Here is a 19,963-nt window from a genome sequence, read left to right on the forward strand (position 1 = left end):
ACACTGGCATACTTTTGGCAGAAATAATATCAACATGGAACACTCTATATTGATTGGGTTTTACTTGTGCTAATAAAACAGGCAAAATCTTATTTCATTGTCCACCTCACCTGCATCGATTAGCTGAGCCCTCCTCCTCTAAATCAAAACACAATCATGCACAGGAAGAATTGCTGTTGGCTATTTTCCCACAGAGAAGATGGCGAACTGGATTCCTGAACAGAATCAATCCAGAGCTCACAATGGATGATGAAAACCTCCGAACAAATCTGTCCTAAACTGATGCATCCATGTTACTTCTGATGAGTTAGTAGAACTATGTTCCACCATGCTGTCAGAGACCCGGCTCTTCAACTAATAGTCCGGGAGCCCAGATGGCCTACCATGCACCCCCACAGCAAACCTGATGTCCTTACTGACAATTTGAGTGCTAACAGTAAAATAACTCATTCCCACTATTATTTTTAACACTATTTTTACTTTACCCAGAAATGTGATTTTTTTCCACTAATGCTTTGTTTCTTTTTTTTTTTTACTGAAAATTGACATAGCTATTGGAACCATTTCATTCATGCCAATCACAACATGTTATATATCATACAAAAGCCTGGAATCTCTAGTTTACAGATATAATCATATTGTTCTTGGTTTTCATTACAATAGAAATGACATAAGATACAAAGACAGCATGACTCAGAGTTAACTTTTTCACGGAAATTTTTAATATTAGCAACTCAAATTTTATTATACATATACACACATATATATATATATATATATATATATATATATATATATATACATACATATACATACATATATACATATATATGTATATATATATATGTATACATACATATATATATATATATATATATATATATAAAAAACATAATTTGATAAATTTAAAGCTACTACAAAGTCAGAGAACAGTTACACAATAAGAAGAAAAGGGTTTGCTTTAGCTTATCTGTGCCTCTGAAATACAAAAAAAAAAAAAAACCCACATATTTCCCTTTACCAACTAGAAGTTATTCATTAGAACCTGGATTTCTTTTGGCGTTTCACTACTGATCGCAAAGATGACCCCTGGCTTCTATTCATTTTTATTATGTGAAGCAAGAGACCACTTCATGGATTTTGTAGTGCTGTCAAACCATTCAAATTTTTAATCAGATTAATCATGATGATGGATTAATCCGCATTAACGCCTTCATTTTGACAGCCCTAGTATTTTGTTATTTTTGTTTGGCACAAGGGAATAAATGCAGCTGTATGTTTCATTCTGTTATTTATTTGCCACAAAGTACTTGGTAATTAAACTATTCCCAATGGAGCACTTAATGCACGGTGTTATCTCATAATTTAAGAAAGCACAGGTGCACTTTCTTCCTTCACACACACTCCAACCCTCGCTAGAATCCAAATAAGCAAGCAGCACACTTCAGACTACTTAGTTGCTGCTGTACAGGAGCGTTTTAGCATTACAATGACCCACCTCTATCTGATTATCTAAGAAGAATTTCAAAGGGTACATGCATAGCTACATCTGGATGCTATTTTTGAGCAGTATCCTAAAAAATCTTTAGCCTAGTGCAGTAATTGAAAATGCAAAATCTGTGGCTATGATCCAAAAATGCAATGAGCAGCAGATAATATTAAACACTGATTAAATGTGTTATCTGACATGCTGAATAACCCAGATTAGTTTAGCTAGCACATATTACCATCCACAAGCTACTTACTCCTCACATTAGAGACCCTGACTTGAAATATTAAAAGATGAATGTTCAACTGACTCCCGTTCCTGATGCAACAGATCCAGATATAGTTTCATCTGCATCGGTCTTGTTGGCCTGCACCCCTTTCTGTACAGAGAAATATTTCTCTTTCCTTACAAACAACATTTTGATGGCTGCAGGCAACTTGTAAATTATTAACCAGAAAAATGTAAATCTAAAATGCTACCGAATTAATTTGGGCCAGCAATATTAGTCATTTTATCATGTGAAGGTGGGGGGTTGCAGCTGCAGGAGCAAATCCCAATGGCAGGCTGCGATGCTGCACACCGAAGTTATAACTGGAGGGGAAAACATGAAGCAGCAACACGCTACGCCATGGCGAAGCTCATCGCTGGCAGGTAGAACGAACATCTGGAGACACACTAGTTAGCTACTGTCTGTGTGTACACTCGCCCACAGCAGAGGTAACGGTGCAGAAGTAAGTGGGAGTAAATGGGGGAAAATTTGTTAGATGATTTCTTAAAATCCAGGGGTAGAATTATCTCATTTTTGCAGGAATTCATGGTTTGTTTCGACTGACGTGACGAGGCAGAAATCAATAAAAGCAGCGTATGTTTGCCTGTTGCAAAATGTGAGCTGTATGTGGAATAATTAATCCATTTGCTAAAACACTCAGCACATGTGAATCAGAATGTTTACTAGAGTGTTGGTGCCTCTCGGAGCATCCGCAGGAATGGTGAGAGCTCGTTAATGAGGCTGAACCGCAGAGCGATGGATGTAACGTGGGCTGTGATGCTCTGAGGGGAACTTGGATCATTCTGTGAAATACAGATAAGCAAAGCCCCTGCGCTCTGCGTGAGATAACTCAATGCTCGTCTGCATGCTGTCGGTTTGTGCATCAGGACAGCCAAAGGGGAAAACGTCCACTTAATTAAATCAATTAGAGCATGAAGGGCCTGTCAAAGCCTCCGCAGAAAACAACAGGATGAAGAAAAAACTCAGACAATAGCCTGAGTCTTTCCACGAGTCACAGAAACTCCAGTGGTGCATCGGCAACGCCAGTCTGTTTATTTCACAACTTTTAGGTCTTATTAGACAATAAAAGCCATCTGGACAAGAGAATGCTGCTGCCATGTAAATAGACGTGTGAGGTGGAAAAGTTGTCTTTTCATTTCTGATAACTAATATTTTTGAGGAAACTAATGATCAATTTGATTAATCCAGCAAAATTTGCTGGATTTTGGTTGATTTTTTTTTTGTGAATGTTCTTAAGAAACATTTTTAACATTTCTTTTCTACACCAAAAAATGTTCAAAGATTTCCCAAAAATGTTGAAAATGTGGACATCAGAAGTTTCACTGTGAAAATATTTTTTTCCCACATTTTCAAACTTTAAACCGGGTCAATTTGACCCACAGGACGACACGAGGGTTAATCTGCAGCAGACCATTACTGTGAAACCACAGATTGAAATCGACTTTCACAGCAACAGCAGACTTTATATTTTTTGTAAGTTGTGAAACTTCTACAGACAGAATCCATTTTACTAAGCATTGGACAACGCTTGATGAAGCAGAACGACTCATGAAATGCAACTTCACGTTACCCCTTATTAACTACAAACAACTGTAGGTAAAACATGTAGAAGCACGTACCTGAACCGATGGAAGCCTTTTCCGATCATCACAGAAGTCGTTTATCAGTTCTATACGTATTTACAATGTGAGTAAATCCACAACAAAAACTGATTATTTAGGGGTTTTTTCTGCATAGAGGACTTTGTGGTGCCTCCCAGCTTGGTTTGAGAATGAAGGATACAAACAGCATTTTGTGTGTTTGTAACCAGTTTGTCTAATTTAGGGTTCATTTACTCCAGAATAATACACATTTTTGTTCATCCAGTGGTCAGACATGAAATAGAAAAAGGCACAGACTTCTGTCTAATAAGGTAAGAGACAGCGATCATGGAAGGCCTGTTCTGAGCCAGAAAAGCACGACGACGTCTCAGTGATTATGAGACTGATGCACTGTAAGATTTCCATTTTTATAAACTACATCTTATCTTACCAGAACACAATTTAAAGGTGGAAAAATCATACTTGAATTCATATCATTTTTATTCATTAACTGAGAAATAGTTTGTCCTTTAAAATATTACACAAACATTTAAAAATAACTGTCTGCTGCAGCTGCTTTCTGGTCAATTTTTGTTGCAAAAAATGAATTTGACAGTCAATGCTAATTTTTTCATTTTAATTTTTCCACTATGGGCTGACTGTTTCAGCTCTAATATTTTTATTTTGTGTGGAGATGTGCTTGAGGTCCTGAACTTTTGTCCAAATTTTAAACTCTGCTGCTTCAAAGCGTCGGGTTTCACTCCTCGCTCCCTCTCTCTTCACGGCCCGAGCACCAATTTTCTGCCATGTAACATGAAGCCTGAACACACCGAAGCAAAGAGCAAGGTGGCCGCTGATCCTTGATTACTATTTAACGAGCAGCTCTCGGGCTGGTTATGAATTTATGGTCACGTTTCTCTGTTGAGTGAGGAGGAGCCGACTTTACAGTCTGGAAGGTAATCTCCCTGAAGACCTCGGGGGTTTACAGGCCCCTACTTCTCACATCTCACATTGTTTTAGTTTTTTTACCATTGTAACATTCAGAAGGTCAAACGTCGCATTTGTCTGCAGATATCTGCTGTTATTTGCTCTGTTTTACACCCTCCCACATTCTTGTGTTTCCTTCAACATCATAGTTCAGAATATTCGGATCTCAAAAATAATATTCGGATACCATCATCACGACTGAATATTCAGGTATTTGGGTCCAGCCCTACAGGATGTGAAATTAACTTTTGAAGCCACTGACGGATATGTCCAAATGTGATTCATTCAGTAGTAAATGATCATTTGGTGCCTTAAATCTACCAACCACTTCCTGTTAAACCAGTATCTGGCTGCTGCTAGTTTCCCACTGTGGTGTGCCAGCTTTTCTGTAAATGGGTTGGAGCGTTAAATAATTAGTCTAGGAATAAATATTGTCAATTACAATGTTGAAACATGTTCTAAAAGCTGAAAAAATGCAACTTTTTAGCAATTGTCACTGTCTCCTGCAATTTCATCGCATCAAATAAGCTTAAAACATCGCAACTTGCATCACAATTTTTTAGAAAAGCTGCCGCCAATTCAGGCATTTTCGGCTGCAACAAAGTGGAAAAACGCTGTGAAATCCTGGAGGGACTGATGTTTTGTCCCAGCCCTACTGATCACCTCCGTCTGTGGACTAAACATCGTCATGTATGATCTACAATGACACAGTGTTCAGTTGTGGCTCTGTGAAAGAGAAAGCACGAGGCTGAGATACTGTACCACTGTACTCTAACCAGCTTTCCTCTCTGACAGCCTCCCACTTCCGTCCTCACTCTTTCCCTTCCCTCCCCGTCCCAGAGCAGGATCAGGCCTGAAGCCCAGTGGTGACACAAGGACCGAAGCCAGCAGACTGTTAGATCAGTTGTTGGGCATGAAATAGGAACTCCAGCCCAGTGGCAGGGGAGGGAGGTGATGATGAGATGAAGGACGAGGACGAGAGAAACCAAAGGAACAAAAGAGAAACTTTAAACCGCTGACAAGGAGCAGAAAATAAAGTCATGCAGAAACTAATGTGTGAAGCCAAAAGAGATCCGCGCTCATGTCTGGTTATGGACAGGACTAGAAGTAAAAACGCAACAAGCCTGGCAGCGTACGCTAGCGAGGCTGCAAAAAGCTCCTAGCAGCATGCTAATCTGCTCGAAATGATCATGTTCGCATGCTGATGCAATGCAGACAAAATGCGTCTCATTTTTGTTATATTTTGTCTTGTTTTTGTTGTTTTAGGTCTTTTTTTTGTCTGATATTTGTTGTTTGTCTCACATTTTTGTCATTTTGTGCTTCATTTTTGTCTCGCTTGTGTTTTTGTCTTATTTTTGTCATTTTGTTTTGTTTTATTCATCGTTTTGTTTGTCTTCCTTGTTTGTCTAGTATTTTGTTGTTTTGTTTCTCGTTTGTCCAGTTTTTTGTCACTTTGTAACTTTTTTGTCTCTTTTGTGTTGTCTCATTTTTTGTTATACTTTTGTCGTTTTGTGTCTCATTTTTGTAATATGTTGTCTTGTTTTTGTTGCTTTTCACCATTTTTTGTCTGACTTTTGTCGTTTTGATCATAAAGTAAAATACAGCATCGCTCAGTTCCAGATGACTAAATGTTGTGTTCCTTTGTCGACACTGTGATCTGGAAGTTGTAATGTGTAAATGATAAACTGAGGCTGAATGTTGATGAAACTGAATTTATTTTTCTTCATAAATTTCAGGTTGCTCATGATGTTTCATAAAAGATAATTCCTTAAATGTGAACTTTTTTGCACTAAAACAAAGGAAAAGTGTGGAGTTGTGGTTATTTATAGATAGATAAAATCTGTCATGACCACCATCATAATTTAGCTTGTTAGCACGCAGCATTTAAACATAAACTGAAGCCTTGGACAAACTGAAAATTTGAATAGCGCTGGACAGAATATTAATCCTCCTGTTGTCCTCCTTTACAGGCACCAAAAAGTATTGTTTCCTTGCCTGAAAAAAAACCCCAGAAATTCAGCAAAAAAAATCCCAAAATTTCAGAAAATTTGCAAAACCTTCAGGAAGAAAATTCCAATAATTCCTTAAAGGTTTTTTTTAAAAATCCCCCAAATTTGGCAAGAAAATTCTTGTAAATATTTTCAAAAAATGAGTAGAAATCTTCCAAAAAAATTCTAAAAATATCTAAAGTGATTACGTATATTTTCTTTAAGAACATTCACATAAAAATCAACCAAAATCCAGTGAACATCCCTCAGTGAAGCCGTGCTGAGTAAATCCCATCAATTAAGACAAACACCGAAGGAAATGATGACCAGACGACCGATTTATTTAGAAACTTCATAAACAAACACACAATGTAAATAGATAATATTTCACTGACAAGGCCACACATGCTGTGAAACGTTTCCCATCCGCCTTCTGCTCAATAGCAGCATAAATCCTTTTTCTTCTCCTGGGTCACGGGGTCACACAAAGAGAGGCCATTGTCAGAACTGTATGCACTTTCAGTTTAAAGGCTACCCATCCCCCAGATTAGACATGATTAAAACAGCAGTAGGGTGGCCTTTATCTTGCCACCAACATGATGCTCCTCATGAGCATCGCTTTGTGTCTCCTGACTGTCCATCTGTGCCTCCACTCATTAATTCCTTAACCTCTCTCAGAGAACCAAAGATCTCCTGTGGGAGACCAACGCTGAAAGCCAAAACAGCGATGTTAACCCTCCTGTTGTCCTCATTTACAGGCATCAAAAAATATTGTTTCCTTGTCTGAAAATAATCCAAAAATTCAGCAAAAAATTCTCCAAATTTCTGAAAATTTGCAAAACCTTCAGGAAGAAAATTCCAATAATTCCTTAAAAGTTTCTCTTAAAAGTTTGATTTTTAAAAATCCCAAAATTTGGAAAGAAAATTCTTGTAGATATTTTCCAAAAATTAGTAAAATTCTTCCAAAAAATCCTAAAAATATCTAAAGTGATTCCATACATATCAGTAAAACTTCTAATATTTTCTTTAAGAACATTCACATAAAAATCAACCAAAATCCAGCGAAATTTGCTGGATTTTGGTTGATTTTTTTGTGAATGTTCTTAAGAAACATTTTTAACATTTTTTTTTTTTCCACCAAAAAATGTTCAAAGATTTCCCAAAAATGTTGAAAATGTGGACAACAGAAGTTTCACTGTGAAAATCTATTTTTCTCCACATTTTCAAACTTTTAAAATGGGTCAATTTTGACCCGTAGGACGACATGAGGGTTAAAAATGATCTCTATTCCCTGAATGTTTTCCCTGCTGCACTGTAGCTTCCTGAAAGACCGCTGCAAATATAGTTCTGTTATTTTGTTTGGGAAGTCAGACAGAAATGGAAAAAACATGCAGCCGAAGATCTCAGGGGATGGATTACAAAAACTAAAAGCAATGTGCTGAAGAACATAAATAAATGTAACTCTCCTAGATGTGGAAAATAGGTCATAAAATGTAAAGGGATTATGCAATCAACTTTAAAACCATTTTCACAGAGCATGAATATTCAAATAAAGACAGATATATCACCTTAAATTATTTAACTACCAATTACATTATTAGAGTATGAATTTTTTATCATTACATTATCAGAGACGGTTAAATTTATAAATATTTGATATCATTATGTGCAGTTCATGTCTGTTAGAGTCATGGTGTCTGCTATGTACATCTTAATCCAGGGGTGTCCAACATGCGGCCCGTGGGCCAAAAGCGGCCCTCCAGAGGGTCCAATCCGGCAAAGTGTAAAAATTCCAGAGAAGACATTAACTGCAGATTGTAAATTAGTGAAACTGTAAATTTAAAATAATTTCTAAACCTTGACAAGTTGTTTTGATCAGGAAGTAAAATATTAGATTGCTGGTTGCATCTCCTTTTTGTCTCACTTGTGTTTTTTTGTCTATTTTTTTGTTGTTTGTCCATTTTTTCTTGTTACTTTTTTGGGGGTTTTTTGTATCGTTTGTCTCATTTTTTGTCATTTTGTGTCTCATTTTTGTAATGTTTTATCTTGTTTTTTGTTTTTGCCTTTTTTGTTGCTTTTTTTTTTAGTTTCATGTCGTTTGTCTCATTTCTTGTCATTTTGTGCTGCCCTTTTGTAATATTTTTTCTTGTTTTTGTTTTTTTTTTTTTTGTCTATGATGATCATTTTACTGGTCTGGCCCACTTCAGATGAAATTGAACTAAAATGACTTGGACACCCCTGTCTTAAACCCATTCATATTTTAGGAAAAAGAGAGTGTCAAGTTCACATTACATAAAGCAACACATTAATAACGGAAAGCATTTCTTGTTAAGACTGAAGATGTTGAACCACCAGCTCCAAACAAGAGAGGAGTGAAACATTCAGTCGACTCACCTGCACTGTGTGAGGACATTTAGGTCCATTAGGCATATGAGATAAAGACGAGCAGCGTAATTAGTCCTGTGCAATCAAATATACAGAAGAAAGAGGATTTAGATGATTATCTCATCAGTGAGGATACGGCTCAACTGGCAAATGTGTGCGTTACGAGTTTGAAAAGAGAAGCAAGAGATGAAAATCAGAACAAAAACAGAAGTAGGGCGACATTTGCACACTCAGGACAACCCCACGAATGTTGAAGAAACATCACAAGTGTGAAGCTCAACTTAATGTCATCTGCTTTAAAGTAACACCAACCTGCAGTGGTGAGGCCGCCAGAATATCCTGGGAAAGTCAGCAAATGTCTTAAGTTGAAGTGGGAACAATAGAAGTCAGACATTACCACCTGTGTTTGTTCTTTTTATCAGCCTGGATATGCAGTTAATCATTACATGGAGGCTGTTAGGATTACTCACACCGCTTATGACAGAAATGAAGTTACACAGATATGTGTATTTTCTAGGCATCAAACAGTAAACTTCCTGCATTTTAGGGATTTTTTTTGGCCGATCTGTGCCTTGTGTGAACACTTAGGGTGGAAAATTCTGTAATTATGGAAACAAAAACACAAAATTCCGGCACAATGAGGGGAAACCAGTACTTCGCTTCTGATCTGCTTTGTTGGATCTGACACTCCTCCTTAAAAAGCAACTTAGTTTATCTCTGGTATTAAACACTTGGCCGACAATTAGAAGGCAACTTTCTGCATGTTAACTTTTAAAAATCTTTGACAAAGGGCACTCATTGAATTACTTTCAAATCCAAAATTTCAACCCTAGAATGTTATTGGAGGACATAAGACTTTTTTACTTTTGTGACATCTTTCTAAATTTCTAAAATTCATGTTGAAATTCAAGGTAAATGAAGTTACCATATATGATTCCTGTCCATTAGTGGTCAAAAAAATAAAAACATTCCAAGAAATGTACATATCATCACTTAGCACAACTACTCAACCATAAAATGTGTTTGGTCGACTAACCACGCTTAATTTGGATGTTTCAACTGCAAATATGGAAGAGGACCGAGCAGCAAGTCCACCTTTTCCAACTTCAGAGAAAAGAGAAAGTTTGATCTGTTCCAGGCCTCTGATTGGTTAGATGCCATGATGTAGTGTAATGTAATGTAGAGTGATCTTCGCTGATTGGCTGAGTGGAAACCACATGCTTCTACACCTCAACGCCATATTTAATATGTGCAGAAGTTACCAAATATGATGACTGGCACAATAAAGGGTTAATTAATGACGGCTGCCTGAATGCACCGTGAGTTTTAGTCACTAAAGCAAATGGAGGGAATTTAAAGTAGCACATTTGGAAACGTTCCTCTGAGGGCTGATAGAAGACGTGTCCAGCATGGAAAACTACAGGGGAGCGGCTCCTCTTAACCCTCGTGTCGTCCTGCAGGTCAAAATTGACCCGGTTTAAAGTTTGAAAATGAGGAAAAAAGATATTCTTACCGTGAAACTTCTGATGTCCACATTTTCAACATTTTGAGAAATCTTTGAACATTTTTTGGTGAAAAAAATTGTTAAAAATGTTTGGTAAGAACATTCACATAAAAATCAACCAAAATCCAGCAAATTTCACTGGATTTTGGTTGATTTTTATGTAAAGGTTCTGAAAGAAAATATTACAAGTTATACTGATATATATGGAATCATTTTAGATATTTTTAGGATTTGTTTGGGAAGATTTTTACTCATTTTTTAAAAATATTTACAAGAATCTTCTTGCCAAATTTGGGGGATTTTTTTTTTTAAATAAAACTTTTAAGGAATTGCTGGAGTTTTCTTCCTGAAGATTTTGCAAATTTTCAGAAATTTGGGGAATTTTTTGCAGACAAAGAAATAATATTTTTGGGTGCCCATAAATAAAGACAACAGGAGGGTTAATAAGTCATCAGCTCCGTAGAAATGTGATTTGTGACGTGTCAGGGTGGTCTTTAAATATTGACAGCGTGCTATTTTTTGCCGTGTGTTTATACTTTTCTGTACCTTCATCGTCATGGATCGTGTGCAGAACTGGGCTATTACTGATGTATGATTCATGCGTGAGGCTGATTCATTACTAATTCACTTTAGTAAAGACAATAGCATGCACGCTGCTCTTGACATCAACCTTCGAAGCATGGCAGCTGCTTTGCTCACTTTAACTCAAATATTAGAAAAAACTCTACAAAAAACAAAACGGCTGAATAAACCTGACCCTCCGTGGTGCTAACAGTAGGGGCTGCTTATTATTCATATAACTAAGAATAATAATAATTTTTTAAAAAGTATTTCAATGTGTCAATTATTATCTCACAAGTCCTTGTTCTTTTAAATTCTAGGAAATAGTGAAACAGGTCAACAACAAATTCCTATAGTTCATCTGTGTGTCTTCAAATGTCTTGATTTGTGCAGCAAAGAGTTAAAAGCCCCAAATATTCTGACATTTTAATATTACTTTAACCTTCGTGTCGTCCTGCGGGTCAAAATTGACCCGTTTGAAAATGTGGAAAAAAATATTTTCACAGTGAAACTTCTGATGTCCACATTTTCAACATTTTTGGGAAATCTTTGAACATTTTTTGGTGGAAAAAAAGAAATGTTAAAAATGTTTCTGAAGAACATTCACATAAAAATCAACCAAAATCCAGTGAATTTTGCTGGATTTTGGTTGATTTTTTTATGAATGCTCTTCAAGAAAAATTGTTTTTTAAATAAAACTTTTAAGGAATTGTTGGAATTTTCTTCCTGAAGGTTTTGCAAATTTTCAGAAATTAGGGGAATTTTTTGCTGAATTTCTGGATTTTTTTTTTCAGACAAAAACAATATTTTTTGGTGCCCATAAATGAAGACAACAGGAGGGTTAAATATTCTAAATATTTAGAAAGATGCTAAAGAGGAAAAACAGCAACTGCTACCCTTACAAAGCCTGGATTCAGTGGATGTTTAATCAATTATCCAACAGAACGTGTGTTCGGCAACGAGATTCCTCATCAAACTGGAGGGTTTTCTAATGAACTCTACTCTAGAAGCTGATAAATATGAACCTTTAAACACTAAAAAGCACATTTTGAAGCATTTCTGCACCGTTCAAGAAAAGCTGCCCAATTAGATTTCAAGACACAGTAAATAATTCATACATTTGACTTCTTAAACTTCTCAAAAAGTCAATGTTTTACAACTCAAATTACACAAGACAGACTTCTTGACAAACCCTCCTACTAAAGGACTTGTTGTAAAGCTGAATAAATCCACAAATACAACGCAACAGGGTAGAGCTGCAACTAGCAAATATTTACATTATCAATCAAATTCCTTCCAGATCCAAAGCTTACATGTTTATAGTGATGGGAAAAAATAGGAAGGAAAACAGCAAATATTCACAGTGGGATGTCAAAAATCTCATCTATGTTTGATCAAAAACATGACTAAAGTAATCACTCTCATAACTGATTTGTTTTTGTTCATTGGCTCACTGTTTCAGCAGAAGTAGATGATTTAAGGGAACTACTGTTTTATGAGAATAATTTGTTATTTAAAATATGAAAATTTAAAAGCAGCTTCAGCTCTCAGTAAGGCTAAACAACTAATTCAATTTCAGTTTGAATTAATTCAGTAAGCAAAGGCTGCAATTTAGGATATCTGAAGTGGAGCTTTTTACCAATGAGACTAACGCTGTAGTTCAGTTTCACTGGACGGCAGCAGGTTGGAACTTTCACTGGCTGTTTATTCTCACCCATTGATCAACGGATCCCGTGTAGTTCAGGCATGCAAACTGCGGTTGGTCTGACATGAGCCCAGACTTGTTTATTATCAGCCACACCTTGTACATTTTGCAGTGCGTCTGATCCGGGGTTTAAACCCGAGCTGGAAACGCTGCAATTAGCAAATCACAAAAGCTGCAATTTAGGCTGGAAATAGTCTCAGAACAGTCTGGCTGCACCTCATTATTATTCTGCCGTTACGGGAAATAAAGCTTGGGTGTATTCTTTAAACCACAGGTGCTAAACATGCGGCCTGCGGGCCAAAAGCGGCCCTCAGGACGACTAAAAATTACAGACATTAACTGCAGATTGTAAATTAGTAAAACTATAAATTTAAAATAATTTCTAGACCATGACAAGTTGTTTGGATCATAAAGTAAAATATTAGATTGCTCATTGTTCTTTTGTTGTTTTGTGTCTCAATTTTGGAATATTTTGTCTTGTTTTTGTTGTTTTTGTCTTGACTTTTGTCGTTTGTCTCTCATTTTGTCGTTTTGTGTTTCCTTTTTGTCTCGCTTGTTTTTGTCCTATTTTTGTTATTTTGTTTTGTTTTATTAATTGTTTTGTGCATCGTTTTGTGTTTTTTTGTCTTGCTTGTGATGTTTGTCCATTTTTGTCGCTTTGTAACTTTTTGTATCTTTTTTGTTTTGTTTAATTTTTTGTCATTTTTTGTCTCACTTTTGTCGTTTTGTGTCTCGTTTTTGTAATAATTTGTCTTGTTTTTGTTGTTTTTTTGTCTGACTTTTGTCATTTTGATCACAAAGTAAAATACTACATCATTCAGTTCCAGGTACCTGTGACTAATCGTTGTGTTCCTTTGTCAACACTCTGTGATCTGGAAGTTGTAATGAGGAAATGATAAACTGAGGCTGAATGTTGTTGAAACTGAATTAATTTTTCTTCATAAATTTCAGATTGTTCATGATGTTTCATAAAAGATAATTCCTTAAATGTGAACATTTTTGCACTAAAACAAAGGAACCATTAGGAGTTGTGGTTATTTATAGGTTATTATGCTGTGATTTTACTGGTCTGGTCCACTGGAGATCAAACTGTTTGACTCTCCTGGGTTAAACCAATCATAGTGGGCAGAGGTAAGCAAAGGATGCAGAAGTGGCGTCAACGAGAAATAACGTCAGGAGAATTGCTTGAGTGAAATATTAACACTTTCCGAGGCGAGAACTGTCACTAAAATGCTTAATTCACCGGAAAAAGCAGGGCTGCTTTAGTGGACGATAGAAATCCTCAGCAAAACTTGACCTTCTCAGTTGGCAGGTCGCTAGCTGTAAGGATACTGTCATCGTTTTCTGCACCGAAGGGGATTCTAAAACAGTGAAAGAAGAGGAGAAAGCTGGAAGAAATGTCAGTTTTATACCCTCAGTCTACATCTGGTGAGTCAGACTACTATATATATATGTTATGCAGTTGACCTGGGGTTTAGATTTTCACGGCTGGATAAGTTCATGCCATCCTGCTTGGGTGACAGTCACGCTTTTGATGGCGTCTCATGTGTTAATGCTCCATCACATGTTTTAAATCTATCGCACAGTGGATACTGCAATAAATAATAATACTTTGACAGTTAAAACATGCAAACACAGACAATCAAAGACACAGAAGACAAGTCAGGGCAGTTAAGTGAAAATAAATAGTAAAAATGACAATAAATTAAATAATTAGCTAGATTAGCACCCAAATCAAACAAGGGAACTATTCAGTTTGAAATTTAAAGAACAAGATTGAGGGTTGAAATTAAAAGTCCAAAAATTAGAGAAATAAAGAACTAGAGAGATGACATCACACCAAAGAACCAGGCAGCTAAAATTAAAATGAAACAAGAGAGAACGTCTAAAATAAACGGGATTCAATACAGAATAAAACACTAAAACTAAATAAAGCTTCACATCAAAGCAAGTCTGTGAAAGTGGGTTTTAAGAAGTGATTTAACCCTCCTGTTGTCCTCATTTACAGGCACCAAAAAAATTGTTTGCTTGTGTGAAAATAATCCAAAAATTCTGCAAATCAGTCAGTGGGCTATAATACGCAATATTTCCTGTGTAAATAAAGAACATAGTTGAAATTTGCACTGTTCCTTGTTTCAGCCTGGTTTCGTAAATGCAAAATATCCAATGCAACTCACATTTTAAAACATGACGTAACCTAAAAGGAAGTTTGTGTAACACGGGACCAGCAGTTTATTATCACCTTCCACATACCTGTCATTGCTGACTGAACCTTGTCCGAGTTAACATGGAGCCCTGAGCACAGGAGGGTGTGTCTGCAGAATAAGGTGTGCCTTTAAAGTGCACCTGCATTTACCAAAAACCAAAAAAAAAAAAACTGCTGCTGGGAGCTAAATAAACCACAATCAGCGCACTGTGGAAGGATTTCTACCTCATCTCTCAGATATAATGAAGCAGCAGTATGCAAAAACACAAAACAAGCCAGAAAAGACAATGCCTGCCATTATCTGCTGGGCTTGATGAGGAGGATCCACGGTGTAGTTCCCACGAAAAGCCACTAGACCCACTGACAAGCTCGGCATGTGGCACCAGTAGCCAATCTGTGGTGCGTTTTTTGGCAAATGTGGCTCATTGTGTGGAGTATTTGCGCTTTAAAACAGGAGCTGTGGCACCGGCAATGCACACTAACGAGGCAAAAAACACCAGAAAAGGTGCTTTGGGATGAGAAAATAAAGGAAGGAACAAGGAAAATAGCTCAAACAGGACAGATGTCTGAGAAAACAGAGACGACTAAAGGCCTTTAAGAAGTGGCTGCGTGCAGAAAATGCACCAAAATACCAAAGTGGCTGAATTGAAAATGTTTATTTTGATTGTAAGGGTGAAAAAAAATGCAAAAAATAGCGTGATATGTGAGTGTGGCGTTCACAAACCGAGCACAGCGTCTGGTTAGAGCTCCTCTGAGTGGACAAAGACGCAGCGTCCAAGGTGGAAAGTGACACCAGAAAGCTGCCCATTTTCACTCTCCGACTTTTACCGCTGTCTGGAAATGCAATTTCTACGAGCACAAAACGCTGAAAAGGCCGTTGAAGGAGCGCTGAAGTGGGGAAAGTGGCCGCTACAACTTAACACAGTTCATCTGCAGCTTACCTTAGTGTTCACTCCAGCGAGAATCAGGGCAAAACAGCGACACGCTCCAAACGACAACTCGAACTGTGAGTGACTGAGTCCGGCTGAAAGCGACCGAGACGCCGCCTACATCCACATATCCTCCGGTTCCTCGCTGTTTTCTGCCTCTAAAACACGAACTGAGCGTCTTCTGGTCGACCTATGCTCGCTTGTTTTCCGTCGCAGGCTGACTCCCTCCACCTCAATCACTGCCGTCAAGGCGCCCACGGTGAAACACACACTTCCGTTAGCATCCTTCAAAATAAAGTAGCTGCTGTAAGCATGTTACACAATAAAATTCCGGTACCGATAACCAATCCAGCTGTTTTTACCGACTGAAAAATAAATAAATAAAAAGGACCTGTTCAACTCAAACAGTGAGTGCAGCTTCTACACTGTGACTGAAGGATAATGAAGGTTATATTTTAACCCTCGTGTTGTCCTGCTGGTCAAAGCGACACGTTTTGAAGTTTGAAAATGTGGAAAAAATACATATATTTTCACAGTGAAAACGTCCACATTTTCAAAATTTTTTGGACATTTTTGAACATTTTTTGGTGGAAAAAAGAAATGTTAAAAAAAGTTTCTTTAAGAACATTCACAATTTTTTTTATGTGAATGTTCTTAAACAAAATATTAGAAGTTTTACTGATATACATGGAATGACTAGATATTTTTAGGATTTTTTTGGAAGATTTTTATGAATTTTTTGAAAATATTTACAATTGCTATATTTTTTTAATTTTTATTTCTTGCCAAATTTGGGAAATTTTTTTTTTTAAACAAAACTTTTAAGGGAAATTTTTAAGGAATTTTTAAAATTTTCTTCCTGAAGATTTAGCAAATTTTTATGAATCTGGGGAATCTTTTGCTGAATTTTTGGATCTTTTTCAGACAAGGGAACAATATTTTTTGGTGCCCGTAAATGAGGACAACAGGAGGGTTAACCTCCTCAGACCTGGCATTGTTTTTGTTTTTTTTCAGAAAGAGAATATTGATAATAATAATAATAATAATAATAATAATAATAATAATAATAATAATAATAATAATAATAATAATAATAATAATAACAACAACAACAACAACAACAACAATAATAATAATATAATTAATATAATAAACATAATAATCAGATATTAGATGTTATCCAATTATTATATTTGTTGGTTACTCCTTATCCCAAATAAGTAGAAGAAATCTAAAATGCAGCCCAATCACAAAGAGTACAGTCTGTCTATGATGGCAGACTAATTAATTTCTTTATTTTGTATATAAATTCATCCATAAATAATGTTAATTACAGTCTAAACAATGACATTACACATGGCATAATCTAAACATTGGGGAAAAATACTGTATAAAAATACTGCATGGCTTTAAAGGACCTGTTCAACTCATATAATGTAGTTTTACTCTTGCAAATAGTGAGTGCAGCTCCTACACTGTGGCTGAAATGACTGATTTCATTAATGAAGATTATAGTTTAAAGATTACAGCCTGTCCACGCTGGAAAAATAAATCATTTATTTATTTTGTACATGATTTCATCTATAAACAATGTTAATTACAGTCCAAAAAAGGATGTTTCACATGCCATAGCCATAATGCAGTTTTACAGTTCCAAATAGTGAGTGCAGCTTCTACACTGTGACTGATTTCATTGAAGAGGGTTATATTTTAAAGATTACAGCCTGTAGTATAACTGCAAAAGAAATTGTGTCTTTATTTTATATACACTGCTCAAAAATTTAAGAGAACACTTAAATCACTGATGTATTTATTGAGAATAAAATGACAGAAGAATGGAAACCACAATTACTAACCTACAGGGGGGATTTACAATCACTCACACTTCCTAACTGACAGATCTGCATCCCAGAAGTTAATTTTAATTAGCATTATACTGTGATGATTATATGTCCCTTTAATTTTTTCGAGCAGTATGTAAAAGTCAGCTGTAAATCATGTTAACTGCAGTCTAAGCAAGGATATTAGAACCGCCGTAGCCTAAACATTGCAAAAAAGTTACTGCAGCATTGCCTATAATCATCCAAAATGACAGGGCTGATTACACTATAAACTGAGAGAACACCAAAATTTCACAAAAGGTGCACGGTATGAGTGTTTGATCGATATAAAAGCAGCTGTACAGCGTAAAAAAACCTGCACAAACCAGCTTTAACCTGAGGCGTGCAATTAGTTCTTGGCAGATGATCGCCACACTGCAGTGAAAAACTACTTTATGCCTCCTGAAAAGGTGAAAAAAAGAGAAAATGAGCTCCTCCAAAAAGTCAAAGTGTAGTTCATGTACTGCTTTATTTCAAATTTTCTGTCAATTATTTTCTTCAACGCCTAAAATTCACACTGTACCATATCAAGTATCCAAACTGTATATGATGTATTTTACTGCTCCTACTGCACTCCTACTTAGATGCTAAACTGCATTTTGTTGTCTTGTACGCTTTGCAGTGATTTATAGTTAAAACTTCTTTAATCTAAAATATAAAAACACTGTAACATGTCAGATACACTTTCCTAAAGCTCAAGTCTAGGTTTAGAAATGTGCAACTAACAGCTCAACAGTTTTTAACCTGTAAAACCCACTGTTGCAAAAATACAGCATTACTTTTATTTGTTTATATTATATATATAAATAATAATAATAATAATAATAATAATAATAATAATAATAATAATAATAATTATTATTATTATTATTATTATTATTATTATTATTATTATTATTATTATTATTATTATTATTATTATTATTATTATTAATAATAATAATAATAACAATAATAACAATGATAATAATAATCATTTTTAGTTTATTTCATTTTTTTGCTCATTTTTTTCTAGATTTGGGTTTGTGTATGTATATTATTATTTTTATTGTTTGTTTTATTTTATTTTTATTTTTATTTGAGATTTGTGTCTTAAAGGGTTAAAGCAGAAAGATTAAATGAAATAAAGTTTAAAAAGTAGAAGCAGCAACTGATTTATAGCATTATAAATGTGAAACTAGGGAATGTTAAACTGACTCTTTGCTTTCCTACCAAGGACTGTTCAGCTGTTGTTGTTGTTTTTCTCTATTTTTAGATAAACTCAGATTTTCTCTATGTAATCATTTCGTTGCAGACTTTACATATGCAAGTCATTTTGCACACGACATTTTCTACATTACAGTTTTCTACATTTTTGTGTTTTTATATTGTCTATTTTGAAAATATTGTACATCTTGCCAATATTTTTGCTGTAAATCTTCCTGTGAATAGTTGTGGTTCCAGAAATGTTTTATGTTCTACACACAATGGCATTCTTAATCCATAAAAAAGTGTCACATTCTATTAGTAACGTACATTTTTAATGAAGTTGTTTAAATGTGATTCTTAACCCTCATGTCATCATGCGGGTCAAAATCGACTCATTTTAAAGTTTGAAAATGTGGAGGAAAATATATTTTCACTGTGAAAACTTCCACATTTTCAACATTTTGTGGTATTTTTTTGAACATTTTTTGGTGGAAAAAAAGAAATGTTTAAAAAAATGTTTTTTAAGAACATTCAGAAATAAATTGGGTAAGATTTTTATTCACTTTTTGAAAACATTTACAATTTTTTTTACATAAAACTTTTAAAGGAAACTTTAAAGGAATTATTGGAATTTTCTTCCTGAAGATTTTGCAAATTGTTATAAATTTGGGGATTTTTTTGCTGAATTTTTAGATTTTTTTCAGACAAGGAAACTATATCTTTTGATCGCTGTCAATGACGACAACAGGAGGGTTAAATGAAACAGAAACAGAAAGGTATGTGTTGTTTTATCCGGTATTAAAGGTTTATACAGATGAACATGAGAGAGGAAGCAGCAACATGTAAAGCTACCATGACTGTATTTTAGTGTACTGCTTGATGTATTTATTCTATGGTTTTTGTTTTTTATCATTATTTTATATTCGCTTATTGTTATTTATTTATTCATTTTTGTACACACAACAGTCTTTGCATCTTCTCCTCCAGTGACCAGTTCTCGAAGAGGAATTTGCACTTTGAAGGAGCACTCTTAAACTTCCGGTAAGATGATGTTATTTCCGTGAGCTTGCTCGCCGGTCCCGTTAGTGACGTCACCAACACCGGGGACCAGCGCAGGACGACGCCAGAGGAAAAAAAGGGACAAATTACCGGGAGATATGTCGCCCCTTGGCGGTGAGAGCAGGAAGCACGTTTTACTTCCATTTTTTTATGTATTGAAAGTGATTTTTATAAAATGCGTGATGATTCTGAGGAGGCTCTGAACTTCTGAGC

At 35.6% G+C, this 19,963-nt stretch overlaps 1 protein-coding gene across 1 annotated transcript in view; it reads right to left on the reverse strand.

Annotated features, from left to right (window-relative positions):
* nck2a (NCK adaptor protein 2a) overlaps window positions 1-15,865 on the reverse strand; it is a 53,332-nt gene extending 37,467 nt beyond the window's left edge. The window contains exon 1 of the mRNA XM_055015035.1: window positions 15,636-15,865. The gene's annotated coding sequence lies outside the window, so the exon portion shown is untranslated. The remainder of the gene's footprint in view (window positions 1-15,635) is intronic.
* Window positions 15,866-19,963: the final 4,098 nt, after the last annotated feature.

Source organism: Amphiprion ocellaris, chromosome 11, assembly GCF_022539595.1.
Source record: "Amphiprion ocellaris isolate individual 3 ecotype Okinawa chromosome 11, ASM2253959v1, whole genome shotgun sequence".
NCBI classification, from domain to species: Eukaryota; Metazoa; Chordata; class Actinopteri; family Pomacentridae; genus Amphiprion; species Amphiprion ocellaris.